At 38.4% G+C, this 18,203-nt stretch overlaps 1 protein-coding gene and 1 long non-coding RNA gene across 3 annotated transcripts in view; one reads left to right on the top strand and one right to left on the bottom strand.

Annotated features, from left to right (window-relative positions):
* ADGRB3 (adhesion G protein-coupled receptor B3) overlaps positions 1–18,203 on the bottom strand; it is an 881,695-nt gene that overhangs the window by 809,880 nt on the left and 53,612 nt on the right. The gene's annotated exons all lie outside the window — the stretch shown is intronic.
* Positions 3,425–18,170, top strand: LOC133253661 (uncharacterized). Its single transcript, XR_009738367.1, has 3 exons — positions 3,425–6,384; positions 6,845–16,226; positions 16,386–18,170. It is a non-coding gene; the product is annotated as an uncharacterized LOC133253661 (long non-coding RNA).

Genomic DNA, 18,203 nt, shown 5'->3' with positions numbered 1-18,203 from the left:
GGGCATTCAGTCAGAAGAGATCTTTCCCTGAAAGTTTAGGTTTGTTCCCATCTGCTCCCCTTCCCAGCCACCTGCACCCATCAGTGACAGAGGAGCACAAGGAGTGACTATCTACTGAGAAACAGAGACAAGGTTTTCTTGCAAAAGCAGTCTCAGCCGCAATGAGTCAAATTCATATCTGACACACCATATAGCACGTCCCAGACATGATTTTAGGACTGCAAGATATTTAGGAATCTAGTCATTTCTTTAAAAGCTTTGTCATTTCTCCACATTCCAGCAGTTACCTGTGCTAGACACTGGCCACATGTGGCAGTTTACCTGTAAATTAAAACCAAGCAGAATTAAAACTTCAGTTTCTGAGTCACACTGGGCACACTTCAAGCGACCAACAGGCACACGTAGCCAGGGGCTGCCATACTGGACGGCTCAGATAGAGGATCATCAGAGCACATCGAATGGACAGCACCATGACAGACTATGAAATTAAAAGACGCTTACTCCTTGGAAGGAAAGTTATGACCAACCTTGATGGCATATTAAAAAGCAGAGACATTACTTTGCCAACAAAGGTCTGTCTAGTCAAGGCTATGGTTTTCCCAGTGGTCATGTATGAACTATAAAGAAACCTGAGTGCAGAAGAATTGATGCTTTTGAACTACGGTGTTGGAGAAGACTCTTGAGAGTCCCTTGGACTGCAGGGAGATCCAACCAGTCCATCCTAAAGGAGATCAGTCCTGGGTGTTCTTTGGAAGGACTGATGCTGAAGCTGAAACTCTAGTACTTTGGCCACCTGATGTGAAGAGCTGACTCATTTGAAAAGACCCTGATGCTGGGAAAGATTGAGGGTGGGAGGAGGAGGGGATGACAGAGGATGAGACGGTTGAGTCGGATGGCATCACCGACTCAAGGGACATGAGTTTGGGTAAACTCTGGGAGTTGGTGATGGACAGGGAGGTCTGGAGTCCTGCAATCCACGAGGTTGCAGAGTCAGACATGACTGAGCGACTGAACTGAACTGAACAACAGACTATACTATGCCTGCTGCCTGATAACAGGAGATGGAAAATAACCCAACATAGAAAAGAAGTATTCCTGATTTTAATTTTTGAAAGTTTAAACACATGGGCACATAGAAGTCCCAGATGTATCCACAACATTGAGGAGAAGAGAGCTTAACAAGACTGATGCATTCTCTAGACTATATATTTTTTTTTTTTCCTTTTTTTTTTTTTTTTATTCTTCCAATTTTATTTTATTTTTAAACTTTACATAATTGTATTAGTTTTGCCAAATATCAAAATGAATCCGCCACAGGTATACATGTGTTCCCCATCCCGAACCCTCCTCCCTCCTCCCTCCCCATACCATCCCTCTGGGCCGTCCCAGTGCACCAGCCCCAAGCATCCAGCATCATGCATCCAATTCTCTAAAGGCAGAAACCATGGTCTGGAGAGGAAGAAGTTTCCAATTCAGGGATCCAGGGATGCAGCGGAAGTAGGCAATTGCCGGGATTTTGAAAAGCACAAAGGCTGTACTTCCTTTCTTTGATGTAGCTTGGGAGCAGTCAAATGACTGCCAACTATGAAAAGGGAGAGGGCACCAGACCTGAAGAGGCTGATCTGACACAAACACAGCATGTCCCTGAGGTTATCTATGGGAAACATAATCGAGGGCCATATGGCGTGACGGTCATCTCAGCAGACCTCTGTGTGCGCAGGCAGAGGACCGAAAACAAGACAGATAAGCCCCCACACACATCTTCCCTCCACCCCACTTCCATAACAATATCTTAACACCATTTACCTCAAACTTGGATAAATCTCAGGGAGCTGAGAGGCAAGGGTTGGATCAGAAAGTCACTGAAGTTGGGTTTCTGCCATTCTAATTGATGGTGATTCCAAATGGGTCTATATGTCTTACCACCCAAGTTGAGAAATGATACTCATACCCTTCATACTTCCTTACAAATAGGATTTAATACGTCAATTCACCAGGGCCCTGGCATTATGCCTTGTCCAAAAAAAAAAAAAAAGGCCATTTTGTCAACAGTGCCAAATTCACAAATGATACTTTTGAATGCTTTCCAAATTTGGGGGTAGGTGCCATGTGTTCCTGGTGATTAATGTGCATCTAATTTGTCGATTAGTATAGAACATCCAGTCCTGCTGATATCATAAGTTCAGGATGGAAAAAAAATTATTTTAGCAGTTCACAGGCACAAATATACATGAAAATAAAAAAACCAATGTACATAATTGGAAAAAACACTAAAGAATAGAGGGTATCATAAATTACTTAATTTTAATCAAATCCAAAACTGTTCCTAAGGAATCAGGAGTGACTGTGCTATGTTCTAGTTAACTGATTAATATTATAAAATATGGAAGATTCTAGCACTGTCTTTTCAATAATTTCTTAAATGTTGAAGACTATCCGTAAAATACTGCAATGTTCTTCTCATGAGACTCATGACATACAGGGTATGTTTCAATAGATGGCCAAATCCCAAGCCTGGTAATTCATTTCATTTACTCTCTCTGTTACACAATTCATTTTCATAAGCTGAAGCCCTAGAGTTGAAATTATAGGGACATATGAGGAAAAATGCGGTCAATGAACTATATCACCCATTAAACTCACAACAGAGTGGAGATTTTTATTAAGAAAAATCTGATCTACAGCAATTTCCCACTATTATTTCCTTCCTTAAACTCAGTTACCTTTAAAATTGAACATGCTGTCTGTTTGCAGCTTCTAAATTTCCTTGAATTGATTCCATGAAGCTGAGCAGTCACAGAACCAACCAACAGCTTTTTTTTTTTCTGTATGTGGTTTTAGATATGTCATCTCAAGAGCCCTTTTGAAAACATTATTTCATTGTTGACATTTTTAGGGAGGGAACGCTCTCTGCACGAGTAGCATCCACTTTCATTTCGCTTTACAGCCCCCTTTGCAGTAAGGAAAATCATTTTCTAAAATCTCAAAGGAGGAATGAGAGTGAAAAAGCAAACTTTTTAAAACAATGATATTGAGTTTCAAAATTCTGTCAATTTCAAATTCTAGTAACACATAGAGCAATGAAATGTCTGATAAATTCCAAGAGATATATTGGTCTCAAAAAACCATAGCAAAATATCCCTAAGGTTTCCCTTGCTAGTTTGATTTCAACATTAGTTAAGGATCATTGCTGATGAATGTGTATTTCATGGGCTTTTGGGTAGCTACAGCACAACTTTAACCTCTGGCATATTTCAGGTATTTTCTAACCAGAAATGGTATAACATCTGGAACATTTCAATGTAGTTCCTAACTTCTTTAAAAAAAAAAAAGCACTTGAGAAGTTTAGTAGCATAAACAGCATTTGAGAAGCATGGATCACATTTTTTCAATATCCAAGCTTTCAGTAGTACTCTTCTTTGCGTTTTTTTTTTCCCTCTGCAATTTTAAATGTGGAAGAAAGCAGATTTCATTACTCTAAACACAAAATTAACATCCTAGGGAATAATCAAAGTAGTTATTCCATATGTAAACAGCATTTTAAATGACATCAAAGTTAATGGACTCTAAAAAAAACTGATTTCAAGAGATTTTGCATAGTTACTTGAAACATTAGGAAATGTTTACCCTATTTTAAGTTTCCTAGGGAATATATTTGAAATTATTCTAGGAATAAATATTAAAATCCTCTTTCTTTCATAATTATAGTGTGGTCTAAATATTGGAATACATGATAGATTTAGTATATATGAGTGTGTACATACATAGGTGTGTAATTGTGTACATATAGCAATTTTTTGTCAATCCTCTTTATGCTATCATTTGTGCATTAAGATCTAGCTTCTTTCAGTGAATTCATTAGTATCTGTTAGAAAAAGATACTGCATTTGAAATTTGTAAGCAATCCAGATATGTATTTTAAATGAGGGCGAAATTTACTTAGATATTTATAAATTCTGGTCCTTTTAATTAAGGCCTAGGATAGTACTCACTCTCAGACATAGAAATTGGCATTTTAATAAATGCTTGCTATTAAATGCTTGCTATTATTATTTCCTGTTAACATTAGACCCTATTATAGCTCTCCATGTGCTGAAATAATCTGTAATTTAAAATATGTACTTATGAATTTATTAATGACATGAAATATGAATTTAAGAAAATTATATTAATGTCTTTCCAATGACTGCCATCATACCTAAGACTGCTGAATATGAAAGTAACAAAGAATCGATGCTTTTCAAATCCGTTACACTTGGGTGGGTGCATATTTAATACATTAAATTTAAATATACGGTCTTCAGCCTGGGAAGTCCACTAACTGAGATAGTTGGAGGTAACGAAATTTCCACCAGTGTATATAAGCTTCTGAGAGTCACAGACACATAAATTTTAAAATTTTCCCTAGAGGAAGAAAACTCAAGACACTGAATATTCATCCATCAATTGACCAAATTCAAGTTCCTTGCTCCGAGGCTCTGGAAGGTTCCTGCAGCTGTGCCTTAGGTGCCTGCAAAGTCAGCAGCTATTTTCAGAGAGAAGACAGCAAACATGATGAGAAAACCACCACAGCGACTACCACGATTCAGGCAGTATTTAAGAAAAACAGTCATGTCCTCTATACAACACATTACATTTTAAGATCCATTCAAGTATTCAACAGATACCCCTACAACTAAGATGGGCACATGATTACATCTAAACCTATGAGTATTTTAATCTACTTTGTCCTAAAGTCTACAGCAATGATAAATGAATGAAAATCAGTGAAAAGAATTTTTGGCAAATATTTATCAAGACCTTAAAAGATGTAAAATAATGTGGCATTTTTAAAGTACCTACTTGTCTAGAAAAAAATATTCTCTTCATTTCATGAAAGGATTATTGCTACTCTTTTTAATTGTTTGAATAATTTATTCCTTTCGTTAAGAAAAGTATAACCCAGAGGTGGAGATTAAGATGGTGGAACAGAAGGACGTGGAGGTTATCTTCTCCCAAAAATACTCAAAAATACATCTACGTGTGGAACAACTCTCACAGAATACCCACTGAATGCTGGCAGATCTCATACAATCAGTTCTGCAAGAAAGATCACCACGTAACCAAGTAGGATGAAAGAAAAAAGTAAAATAAAGCATAACACAGAGTGGCTTCTTTATGAAATGAATAGGAAAACAGACATAAAATAATCAAACATGGTGAAAATATTAAAGAAGGGAACTGTCATATTTGAGGTGCCCATTGTATGCTACATACCAAATAGAGTTATCAATAGTTTAATCTGTGTAAAGGTATTTATTCCTACACAAGGGAGTTCCTATCCAAGCGCATAATATTAAATTTAGGCTTGCGGGTCAAACTCAATGTCCGAAAACCAGTCAAGTGAATCAAATTGAAGCTTTTCTAAATCAAAGATCTACATCATCCATAACCCCAAGTGAACCGATGATTTAACATTATTCAGGGGTTAGAAATGCAAACTTTTCTTCTAAGTTTTTCTGTATATTTAAAACACAAAGGAATTTTATTTTGTTTATGGAAAGCATAGCAGTGGGCACAAACATTCATTCTGATGGCAGCAAACCTATTATTATGTCACCCAAAAAGGAGTCCTTTCAAGATTTAAATTTTTAGAGGAGGAAACTTGTAGCCCCTAAATATATGTTAAGCTATGTTTCCATGCTTCAAAAACACACAAACAAAGGGGCATTTATAATATCTCCAAACCTTTCGGGGACAAACCTCCCACACACACACCAGAATTGCAGTTAGCCCCACACACTGCTCCCAGCAGCTCAGTAGCACGTAAAGGCTAAGATGTGCACCCTCACTAATTATTCACTTCTCAGATTGCACTATCCAGGAGCTCAGGGAGGAAAGGCAAGACCGCCTCTCCCTGGCTGAGAAGGGTGTTTCTGTCACACCCACGAAAGCCCATCCTCATCAACACACCGGACAAGGACTCAGGAGTGATCTCTAGGAAGTCGATGGTACAGGTCAGACCCTCAGTCATGTCCGACCATTTGCAATGCTGTGGACTGTAGCCCACCAGGTTCCTCTGTCCATGGAATTTTCCAGGCAAGAATACTGGAGTGGATTGCCATTTCCTCCTCCAGGGATATTCCCCACCCAGAGATCAAACATGCATCTCTAGCATCTCCTGCATTGGCAAAAGGATTCTTTACCACTGCGCCACCTGGAAAGCTGATGGTGCAGGAGCTGTAAGTATAAGGACCAGGAATGTCAAAGGACATGAGAAGAGGCCATCAAAATGCTGTTCGAAGGCTGGCCAGGATGTCACGGGTCTGTGTTTGCACGAGGATTCATTGTGTGCTTAAAATATAATTCACCGCCCTTTGACAAATATGCATTCTTCACAAACATGTTTAGTAATAAATCCCTCAATATTGCATGATTGTATGACTTCATATTATAACCGAGCAGGCCCCTATGGGCCTTCCCAGGACAGGCGTCTCCCCACATGTCCTCTTGCCTGCAGAAGAGCTGAAGTCTCCCAGGCCCCACCTGAGTCACAAAGTCTTGCCTCCATACTTAATGACTGAAAGGATGTGAACAGGTAGTGAACAAGAGTAGCAGTCAGATCAGGAGAATAAATAACAATGCAAACAGGCTATCAGCCAAATGCAGTCACAGGATCTTTGGTTCCTCCATGAAGTACACAGATAACAGTATATGATGTACATTTCCTTGGTTGTTTTATAGATGCTAAAACCTCACCCAGTGGAAGAAGTTAACTACTTGACCATAAGCATGTAGCCCCCAGACTTACTGGAGCCTGATGTTAACCCCTGTGACATCATCCTGTTACCTCACCATCAACCAGTCAGAAAACTGTGCATAGCTGATCACATACCCTGCAACCAGCCTCCTTCAACTGGCCTGTAAACATGCTTTGGCGAAACCCCATCAGAGAGTTTGGATTTTTTGAGCAATAGGTACCCCACGGAGAAGGCAACAGCACCCCACTCCAGTACTCTTGCCTGGAAAATCCCATGGATGGAGGAGCCTGGTGGGCTGCAGTCCATGGGGTCACTAAGAGTCGGACACGACTGAGCGACTTCACTTTCACTTTTCACTTTCATGCACTGGAGAAGGAAATGGCAACCCACTCCAGTGTTCTTGCCTGGAGAATCCCAGGGATGGGGGAGCCTGGTGGGCTGCCGTCTATGGGGTCGCACAGAGTTGGACACGACTGAAACGACTAAGCAGCAGCAGCAGGTACCCCAAGCTCCTTTTCAGGTACCCTATAATAAACGCTGCCCTTTCCTTCACCACAAGCCCATGTCAGTAGACTGGCTTTACTGGGCACTCTGGCAAGTGGACCCAATTTGGTTGGGTAACAATACCACCTATGAATTTTTTATATGTTTTTCTTTTAGCCCCCATCATCAAAAAAAAAAAAAAAGAATAGGCAACAAAATAAACCAAATAAAAACTATAACAGTTTGCTTTCTTTTTCATGGAGTTTCAGTTAGTGGTGTGCATGTGTGTGTGCTCAGTTGTGTCGGACTCTTGTGTGACCCTATGGCTCCTCTGTCCATGGAATTTTCCAGCAAGAATATGGGATTGGGTTGCTATTTCCTACACTAGGGGATCTTCCCAACTCAGGGATGGAACTCCTGCACTCACACAGGCTGATTTTTTAACTCTGGGCCACGTGGGAAGCCCCTCGATTATGGTAAAGACAGCTTAGTTATTGGTAATATTAAAAATTCACATAGCCTTGTACCCAGGTAATCCAATAGTAATGTGCATTATTCGAGACTTACTTTATTGTAGGGTATTTGGTACCTATGCTGGTTAATTCTGGTTTGTCCCCCCCAACATTTCATTACCTGCCCTTCTCTGCTCTTTGTACTCAGTGAACAGCAGCATACAGGGTCCCCGACCACTGCAGCAGCCAGTCAGGGGGCAGCAACAGGAGACTGCAAGTCCGGGTTCCAGTTCTAGGTGATCCACCTTTGCCCCCTTAGGGGCCTCTGCCTCCCAAGCTCTGGGGCTAGGACTCCCGTCATCGACCCTACCAGACCTGGGGTGGTTATTGACAACTTCCCTCCGTGCTAGACTGGGCACTTTAACTTGAACCCTGACCATACCTCCCTTCCTTAAACTGCATCAGGAAAAAACTCTGAGGGTGTCTTTTGTGTCTGCACACAAAGTGATAGAAGAAAATAAGCAACAATTAAGACAATGGGAAATCATCAATAAAAGGATTACATAATCGTGGAAAAAAGCTTGTGTTTCTGTGTTAGCTGCTAAGTCATGGCTGACTCTTTGTGACCCCATGGACTCTAGCCCACCAGACTCCTCTGTCCATGGAATTTTCCAGGCAAGAATACTAGAGTGGGTAATCATTCCTTTCTCCAGGGGATCTTCCCAACCCAGGGATCACACCCAGGTCTCCCACATTGCAGGCATATTCTTTATCATCTGAGCCACCAGGAAAACTGGAAAAAAGCTTAGACTTCAGTAATAAACTCCAATCAGGTTCTACAGTCCATTTATAAAGGTAGGTTGTAAATCTGATTTCAAACTTTCAGAGGTCAGAGAAAATTTCAGCTTTTGGGTCCCTTTCTTTGCAGGATCTTCTTCTTTTTTTTTTTTTTCCATTATCTTTAAATTGAAGTTTAGTTAATTTACAATATTGTGTTAGCTTCAAGTATACAGCAGCAGTGATTAGTTATGCACGTATAGTTCTTCTTCAAATTCTTTTCCATTATAGGTTATTATTAACATAAGACATTGAGTATAGTTCCTGATGCTATACAGCAGCTCTCCATTGTAAATTAGGATTTTGTGACTAACATGTAATCATTACTGCCTATCTCTGGAGTAGGAAAAGACAAGCTACTCCAATATTCTCGCCTGGGAAATTTCATGAATGGAGGAATCGGGAGGGCTACAGTCCATGGGATCCCAATGGGTCAAATTTGCATAAATAAGATACTTCAGTGGCAATCAGTTAAGACCACTGTCTCTTGGTAAGACAGTCTTGCCACTATCATACTGTGTGATAATATAATGACCACAGGCAATCTGAGATCCAGCTATGATGAAGGTAATTAAAGGATTCATTTACTGTCGGTCTTCTGGGATCTATGCACGCAGTCAGAATAATCAATATATTATCATTTCCTTCCTCAGGTAGAAATGGATTCCTGGAATCCTCCTACTGGTTACTTTCTAGGCATTGTGACACAGAGGTTTTATCACAATAAAAGCATTTCCTACTGTGCCTAGCAATGGAAGGACGTGGGTAGTGGAGGAGAAAAAAGATTTGGAATTGTACAGACCATGATATGACTTCAGTGGAAAATTATTCCAATCATCAGGCCTATAAAACTCTAAGTGGAGAATTTGGTTCTCATCAATGCCTAGTCAAAACAGAAGTTCTCTGCTATCAGCAATAAACTTGATAAACAACCATACTTACTCTCTTATATGGGAATTGTATGAAATAGAATTTATCATAACCCCAGGGTTTTCGGAGCACAAACCTGAAGCAGTACTACAAACAGCACGTCTGACGTTGTGCAAAGTTGCATGTTTTATTCATCTTGGCTATCAATAATAAAATACATGCTAGAGGGAAGATTGAATTAAGTTTCTATTTTTCTCAGGGGGATAAATATAAAATCAGTGTCTTATGAAGAGGAGATTAAAAAGCATGCAGTCAAAAATTTTGGAAAAAGTGTTAAATCTATCTCAGTCATTTAACTTCTGAAATGATTAAAGTATTGTTCTAAATTTCATGACATTTGTGGCATTTATCAGTTTTCAAATTTGCATTTTCTTATGAATTTGTTTCCTTGTCTCAAATATTCACATTCATATCTGTAGCTTCTTAGTCTTTCTTTTAAAGAGATTTCAAAATTAATTAAGGATGCAGATGCCACAAAACCCATTTTGTTCTGTTTCTTATTTCTCCCTGCCATGGTAAAGCTAAGATTACCAATTACATTAAATTGTTCTTAATATTTTTTTTTAATATTTATTTATTTGACTGTGTCAGGTCTTAGTCACAGCATGTGGGATCTAGTTTCCTGACCAGGGATTGAACCCAGGCCCCTCTGCATTGGGAGCTCAGAGTCTTAGCCACTGGACCACCAGGGAAGTCCCTGTTCTTAATATTAAAAATTATGTGTATTTTTGTTAAGAGGAAGTATATATTTCCTTGCATTAGTGTCTAATCCACAATGGTGCATTAATAAAGGAATACAGAATTCAGATCAGTAATAATGATTATATTTTAAAAAAAAATTTAAGAATGAATATATAATACCCAGGAGAGAAAAATTAAGTTAAAAAATTCCATGAAATTAAACACGGAATGTTATATTTGGGGCACCCCTCTATTCAACACCCACTTGAATAACTTGTTGGGAGTTATTAGAGACATATTTAGGACAGGCCCTCAAAGAAAACCAAGACAGAAACACAAGATGCATTTCTGCAATCTTACTGTGAAGCCTATGATTGAACAAAAATCAGTGCAAAGGACAAGCTAAGCTGTGAGCCTAAATGAATATGAAATAGCCTGGGATTTGGGGAAGAACAAACTGGAGTGGGTGAGGTGGGTGCCCTCCTTCTAACAGAAATTCCAGCAGGAGTAGAAAGATAAACATCATGACTCAGAGTAGGTATCTTAGGCGCTGTACCTCCACTGAGTTTTTCAGGCTTGGGTGACTACCAAGAATTACACCCAATAGATGGACGAAGAGAAAATCATTCTCTCTTACAGAATGGAATACTTTAATTTAAAGAGAAAGTAAAATCTTCAAAAATTAGATGAAATCTACAATTAACCTTATTGATCGTGGCATAAGGTCACAAAAGAGATCAAAAGCCTTAAGATCAAGTCACCTTCATACCTATTCAGCTCCTGCACTTTTCTGATAGCGGGCAAGTTCCTTGATGTAAACGTTATCATCTGCAAAATAATGGGGCTGCAGTTGAATTTCTTAGGTTCTTTCTCTATCCAAAAGCCAAGCCTGACAACAAGGTCCTATGACTGGTGCCTGGATCTAAAGAGCCACAGCTTTCCTGACTTAATTTTCTTTGACAAGTTACTCAATCTCCCCTTGACTCAACTTCCTCAAGGGCCAAACAGAGATAACAATATCTTTTTCTCCTTCTAATGTATTTGACAGGAATGGTGAAAAATTACACTGTTCTTAAACTAAAAGAACACACTAAACTTAGCATGCCATGGTGAATACTGCACCTCAGAAGGTCACTTTACAAATGCTAGTTTTTAGGGGAAAAATATGCTTGGGGATTTGCAGGTATTTTACAAGTGAAATCAAAGTATATTAAAGCACATTTGTTAGCAGTCATAGCACTCTCTCACAGAACTTAACAAATTGCTAGTTATATAATATACGTTTAAGTTATTAATATGTATTCAACATCTTCTCCTCTGAAAGGTAAGATACACAGTCAGTTGTTCCTTGTTGTTCTTCAGTCGCTCAATCGTGTCCTACTCTTTGGAAGCCCATGGACTGCAGCACGCCAGGCCTCCCTGTCCTTCACCATCTCCTGGAGCTTACTCAAACTCATGTCCATTGAGTCAGTGATGCCATCCAACCATCTCATCCTCTGTCATCCCCTTCTCCTCCCGCCTTCAATCTTTCCCAGCATCAGAGTCTTTTCCAATGAGTCAGATCTTCACATTAGGTGGCCAAAGTGGTACATAATAAATATCCAATGTGTTTTTACAAACATACATGGTTGAAGACATATGTTACATTTGAAGACCTTCAGAAAGAGAAATAGAACAATCTTCCACAATAATCCATTTCATCCAAAATTTTTAAAAAAATTTTTATCTCTGCAAATTGCAGCACAGAAATGTTAGATTTCCACCTTGTACACAGGATTCTCAGCTATTTGAAAATCAGCTTTATGCTTGTGTGTATGTGTGTGTGCCCAGTTGTGTGTGACTATGCAGCTCTGTGGACTGTAGCCCTCCAGGCTCCTCTGTTCATAGAATTTTCCAGGCAAGAATACTGGAGCAGGTTGCCATTTCCTACTCCAGGGGATCTTCCTAACTCTGGGATCAAACCCACATCTCTTGTATCTCCTACACTGGCAGGCAGATTCTTTACCACTGTGCCACCTAGGAAGACCATCATCTATCCTAATTATATCTTTAGTTACATCTGAATTCTGCAGAAGTCCCTCCACCTCCCCACAAATTTCCAATTTTACGGATCCCACATCTTCCTTTCTCTTGGTTTACATATCATTTCACTGTATACCACTTAGAAACTTCCTGAGAAAGAATACTGGAGGGCAAATTTTTTCAAATACTTGGCCTTAGGGTGTCTTTAGGCAAGCATTATGTGGGATTGACCACTTAGTTGACTACAGAATTCTCAGTGGAAAATCATTACACTTGAAAATTTTGAAGGAATTTATCTTACACACAGTTTAGAATGTCTCCATGAAGTGACATTCTTCTTTTATTCACTTGATAACAAAGAATTCTTTGTCTGTTTATTTGAATGTATTTTTTAAATCTTTTCTAGAAATTTATTTTTATTGAAGTATAGTTGATTTACAATGTTGTGTTAGTTCAGGGTGTACAGAAAAGTGATTCAGTTATACATACATATTTTTTTCAAATTCTTTTCTCTTAAACAAAATATTAAGTAGAGTTACCTGTGCTAAACAGTGAATCTTTATTGGTTATCTATTAGTACATAGTAGGTGTATCTGTTAATCCAAAATTCCTAATTTATCTCATACACACACACCCATCCCCTTTGATAACAATAAGTTAGTTTTCTAAGTCTCTGGATTTGTTTCTGCTAAATTCATTGTATTTTTAAGATTCGACATGTAAGCACCATCATGTGATATTTATCTTTCTCTGTCTGACTTATTTTATTGTTGTTATTCAGTTACTCAGTCGTATCTGAGTCTTTGCGACCCCATGGACTGCAGCACACCAGCTTTCCCTGTCCTTCACCATCTCCTGGAGTTCACTTAAACTCATGTCCATCGAGTCAGTGACGTCATCCATCCGTCCTGTCCTCTGTCTACCCCTTCTCTTCCTGCTCTCAATCTTTCCCAGCACTGGGGTCTTTTCCAATGAGTCAGTTCTTCACATCAGGTGGCCAAAGTATTGGAGTTTCAGCTTCAACATCAGTCCTTCCAATGAGTATTCTGGGTTGACTTCCTTTAGGATTGACTGGCTGGATCTCCTTGCAGTCCAAGGGACTCTCAACAGTCTTCTCCAACATCACAGTTCAAAAGCATCAAATCTTCGGCACTCAGCCTTCTTTAGGCTCCAACTCTCACATCCATGCATGACTGGAACAACCATAGATTTGACTATAGGCACCTTTATCAGCAAAGTGATGACTAAGTTTGTCATAGATTTTCTTCCAAGGATCAAGCAAGTCTTTTAATTTCATGGCTGCAGTCACTGTCTGCAGTGATTTTGCCCAAGAAAATAGTCTATTTCCATTTTCCCCCATTTATTTGCCATGAAGTGATGGGACCAGATGCCACGATCTGAGTTTTTTGACTGTTGGGTTGTAAGTCAGCTTTATCTAGTCTCCCCTTTCACCGTATTTTGCTTAGTGTGATAATATTTTGGTCCACCCATGTTGCTGCAAATGGTATTATTTCATTCCTTTTTTCATGGCTGAGTAACATTCTACTGTATTTAAATACCACATCATCTTTATCCATTCATCTGTCAGTGGACATCTAGGTTGCTCCAGTCTATTGGCTACTGTAAACAGTGTTTCTATAAACACTGGGGTGCAAGTATCTTTTTGAATTTTAGATTTCTCCAGATATATGCCAGAAGAGCAGGATTGTGGACCATAGTTTATTAACTAAAAATGAAATAACATTTGAATTTTCTATTGTCTCTACTGTTTATATGCCAGTTGTTTCTCTGTTATGCTTTTTTTTTCCCCTGGAAACTTTTAAAATCTTGCTTTTATTCCCAATGTTCGGAAGTTAATAATGATGCACTTATCACCCACATCCTTCAAATCACTGTCCTTGGAAATTGGGCCTAAATCTGGATACCATGTCCTGTACTCTTTATTTCTGAAAAAACTAATAATCAATTACATACTTATCTATTTATGTATTTTTTGCACATGATATTTTTCTATTTTTGGAATTTCCATCAACCATTGTTTCTTACAGATAGACCCCATACCTTTTTGATTCTTTCAGTTCTCACTATCCATCTTTGTACTTTTCCTACTTTCTATTATCTTATTTTTATACTACCTTATATTTGAACTTCTATTTTGCTTCTCATATCTTTAATTTCTGAGAGACTTTCAGATTTGTCAATTTTTTAAATTATTATTATAGAGAAACAATATATTCTTCCATTCTCTCAGGATAATAATTTATAGCTTTTCTGAAGCTTTCTTTTGCTCTCTGAAAGTCTTCATTTTCTGTGTTCCCTTCCTTTTTATTTGGATTTGTAACATTAGAGGTTTCCCTTAACTCACTGAGGAGTAAAGCACTGAATGAGTGGTCTGTCACTGCAGCTTGTGTCCAATCAACGGGGTTCACAAGATGCACTTCGAGCTTTTCCACCAGAGTTGAAGCTCCATGTTCAAGTGTGTGAAGGTCTTTTGTCTGAGCTGGTTCAGTTCCTGCTCAGTTTCCCAGAAGGCTGTGCAAGTGTGAGAATCAGGAGTCTTGTGGAGACTGAAGCACCATCTCTTTGTTGACAAATTTTCATTCTCTGTTTTGCAGAGCACATTACCCCACCCCACTCCATAACTGTGAGACCAAATCCAAACATTCCCTGGTTCCATATTTGTTTATTTTTAAAATACACAAAAGTATAGGCTCCTATTTTAAAAGAAAGATTATTTCCAAAAGGACATTTTATGATTATTTTAATGACAAGAATTAACATAAAATTAAATTATATGGTATATAGCATCAGTTCTACTCCAAAAGAAAATCTATTTACGTGTGATTGTCTACTATTTTAAACATGTCCTCAAAATTTTTCTGAAAAATTACCCTTTTATTCATATTACAATCTTTCATAATTGCAATTTATACCATATTGCTCTCATTTTCCTCCCAATGGAATCAAGTCCCTCTTAATAAAGGCTATATTAAAAGAGTAAGCCCTCATTAAAAGTAGGCCAGACATCTCAATTCAGATTTCAATGACCCCATTATACAATGCAGAATTAAATCTTAAGAAAGGGCCATATTCTGCATTTTTTAAGTGCTGGGAGGTCTAAAATATACATCTTTTGTCCCTGTTTTCTCCCTGAGCTAAAAGGTTATTATTAAAAAATCAGATTGAGTTTTGTCTTTTTTTCTAACTGACTTCAAATGAACTGAAATAAACAATGCAGTGTAATTAAAAGTAAGATTTGCAAAGCAAAAAGTCATTGCAGAGGCTCAAGAACAAGCCAGATTAATAACTAAGACAGACTGGTAGACAAACCAAGTACATTAAATCCAGAGTGACAGAGAAAACTGGAGGCAGACATGAGAGCTATCAGGGAACTACTGGAAGAATACAAATTATTGTAAAACACAAGGAAAAAGAACAAGACAAAGCCTGCAAACCCACATTCCAGAGCTAGATTTCTCCCACATCTGTGTCACCACATATTGCAAAATTTTAAAATCACAGAAAAATCTAGATTTTTTCAGCTCTTCTTGATAGTATGAGATCAGTCAACACTCGTCCCATTTCCAACCAGGGATCAAACCTGCATCCTCTGTATTGAAAGGTGGATTCTAAACCACTGGACCACCAGAGAAGTCCCATTAAGTCATTATTTTTAATATGAATATTTACTCAATAAAAAGAAATGCACACTCACTGCAGAAATTGTTAAAAATATAGAATGTGTAAAGGAAAAATACTCATAATTTCACAATCTAAAATAATCACTATCCTGCTTGTTTTTAATACACATGTATTTTTGTTAACTTGCTTGCTAAAATTTAATAGCAATTATACAAACAGAATTTACCATGTCAGTAAAAGTTTTTGAAATAATTTTTTTCTATGACTGTATTACCTCATATCGTGTCATAATTTATTGCCCAAGGTTTGAGGACTATGTTTCTAATACAGCTTATTATAAATATTGCCATCATAAAAATATTTACTAGCATCTCACATTATTTTTGTAGACAGATGATGGAAAAAAGAATAACGAACCAATTCGTTTGAAACTATACAGGTAAACCAACTTACATAATTTTAGCCGTGTATACCTTAAGTCATAATCTGACGAGCGTTGATTAGTTTTGTTTTAAAATATTTAATTATTTGGCTTTCAAAAATCACTGAATCAGCTACTCATGTGTTACCTGTCATTTATTTTATTTACGGTATTTAGTATACACGGAATGTGAAGTCAAGTGGGCCTTAGAAAGCATCACTATGAACAAAGCTAGTGGAGGTGATGGGATTCCAGTTAGAGTTCTTTCAAATCCTGAAAGATGATGCTGTGAAAGTGCTGCACTCACTATACCAGCAAATTTGGAAAACTCAACAGTGGCCACAGGACTGGAAAAGGTCACTTTTCATTCCAATCCCAAAGAAAGGCAATGCCAAAGAATGCTCAAACTACCGCACAATTGCACTCATTTCACACGCTAGTAAAGTAATGCTCGAAATTCTCCAAGCCAGGCTTCAGCAATACATGAACCGTGAACTTCCAGATGTTCAAGCTGGTTTTAGAAAAGGCAGAGGAACCAGAGATCAAATTGCCAACATCCGCTGGATCATGGAAAAAGCAAGAGAGTTCCAGAAAAACATCTATTTCTGCTTTATTGACTATGCCAAAGCCTTTGTGTGGATCACAATAAACTGTGGAAATTTCTGAAAGAGATGGGAATACCAGACCACCTGACCTGCCTCTTGAGAAACCTATATGCAGGTCAGGAAGCAACAGTTAGAACTAGACATGGAACAACAGACTGGTTCCAAATAGGAAAAGGAGTACGTCAAGGCTGTATATTGTCACCCTGTTTATTTAACTTATATGCAGAGTACATCATGAGAAACACTGGGCTGGAAGAAGCACAAGCTGGAATCAAGATTGCCGGGAGAAATATCAATAACCTCAGATATGCAGATGACACCACCCTTATGGCAGAAAGTGAAGAGGAACTCAAAAGCCTCTTGATGAAAGTGAAAGAAGGAAGTGAAAAAGTTGGCTTAAAGCTCAACATTCAGAAAACAAAGATCATGGCATCCGGTCTCATCACTTCATGGGAAATAGATGGGGAAACAGTGGAAACAGTGTCAGACTTTTTTTGGGGGGGCTCCAAAATCACTGCAGATGGTGACTGCAACCATGAAATTAAAAGATGCTTACTTCTTGGAAGAAAAGTTATGACCAACCTAGATAGCATATTCAAAAGCAGAGACATTACTTTGCCAACAAAAGTCTGTCTAGTCAAGGCTATGGTTTTTCCAGTGGTCATGTATGAATGTGAGAGTCGGACTGAGAAGACAGCTGAGTGCTGAAGAATTGATGCTTTTGAACTGTGGTGTTGGAGAAGACTCTTGAGAGTCCCTTGGACTGCAAGGAGATCCAACCAGTCCCTTCTAAAGGAGATCAGCCCTGGGTGTTCTTTGGAAGGAATGATGCTGAAGCTGAAACTCCAGTACTTTGGCCACCTCATGCAAAGAGTTGACTCACTGGAAAAGACTCTGATGCTGGGAGGGATTGGGGGCAGGAGGAAGAGGGACAACAGAGGATGAGATGGTGGATGGCATTACCGATTCAACAGACGTGAGTTTCAGTGAACTCCGGGAGATGGTGATGGACAGGGAGGCCTGGCATGCTGGAATTCATGGGGTCACAAAGAGTCGGACACGACTGAGTGACTGGACTGAACTGAACTGAAAATATTTTATCTTGAGGAGTCAAATATATTTTATTTTGTTAATGGTTTCTTCCTCTGCTTTCTATGGTAAAATGTCCCAATGCCACTAAAACCAGAGAATCAATAAATTTGTTGAAGAATTATAACTATTTGTTCTTTTTTGAAAAAATTTATTAATACTTCTGAATCTTTATTTGGTATATGATGGAAAGCTTCTATACTACCTTTTTGTTTGTGGACATTAAATTTAGAGTATATGGCACAACTGAAAGTTAACAATATAAATAAAAATATTAAAGTAATTTATTATTCTGAATTTA

The sequence above is a fragment of the Bos javanicus genome, chromosome 9 (genome assembly GCF_032452875.1).
Source record: "Bos javanicus breed banteng chromosome 9, ARS-OSU_banteng_1.0, whole genome shotgun sequence".
Lineage (NCBI taxonomy): Eukaryota > Metazoa > Chordata > Mammalia > Artiodactyla > Bovidae > Bos > Bos javanicus.
The sequence above is the reverse complement of the archived record's forward strand: the minus strand, read 5'-3'. Positions and strand labels throughout refer to the sequence as shown.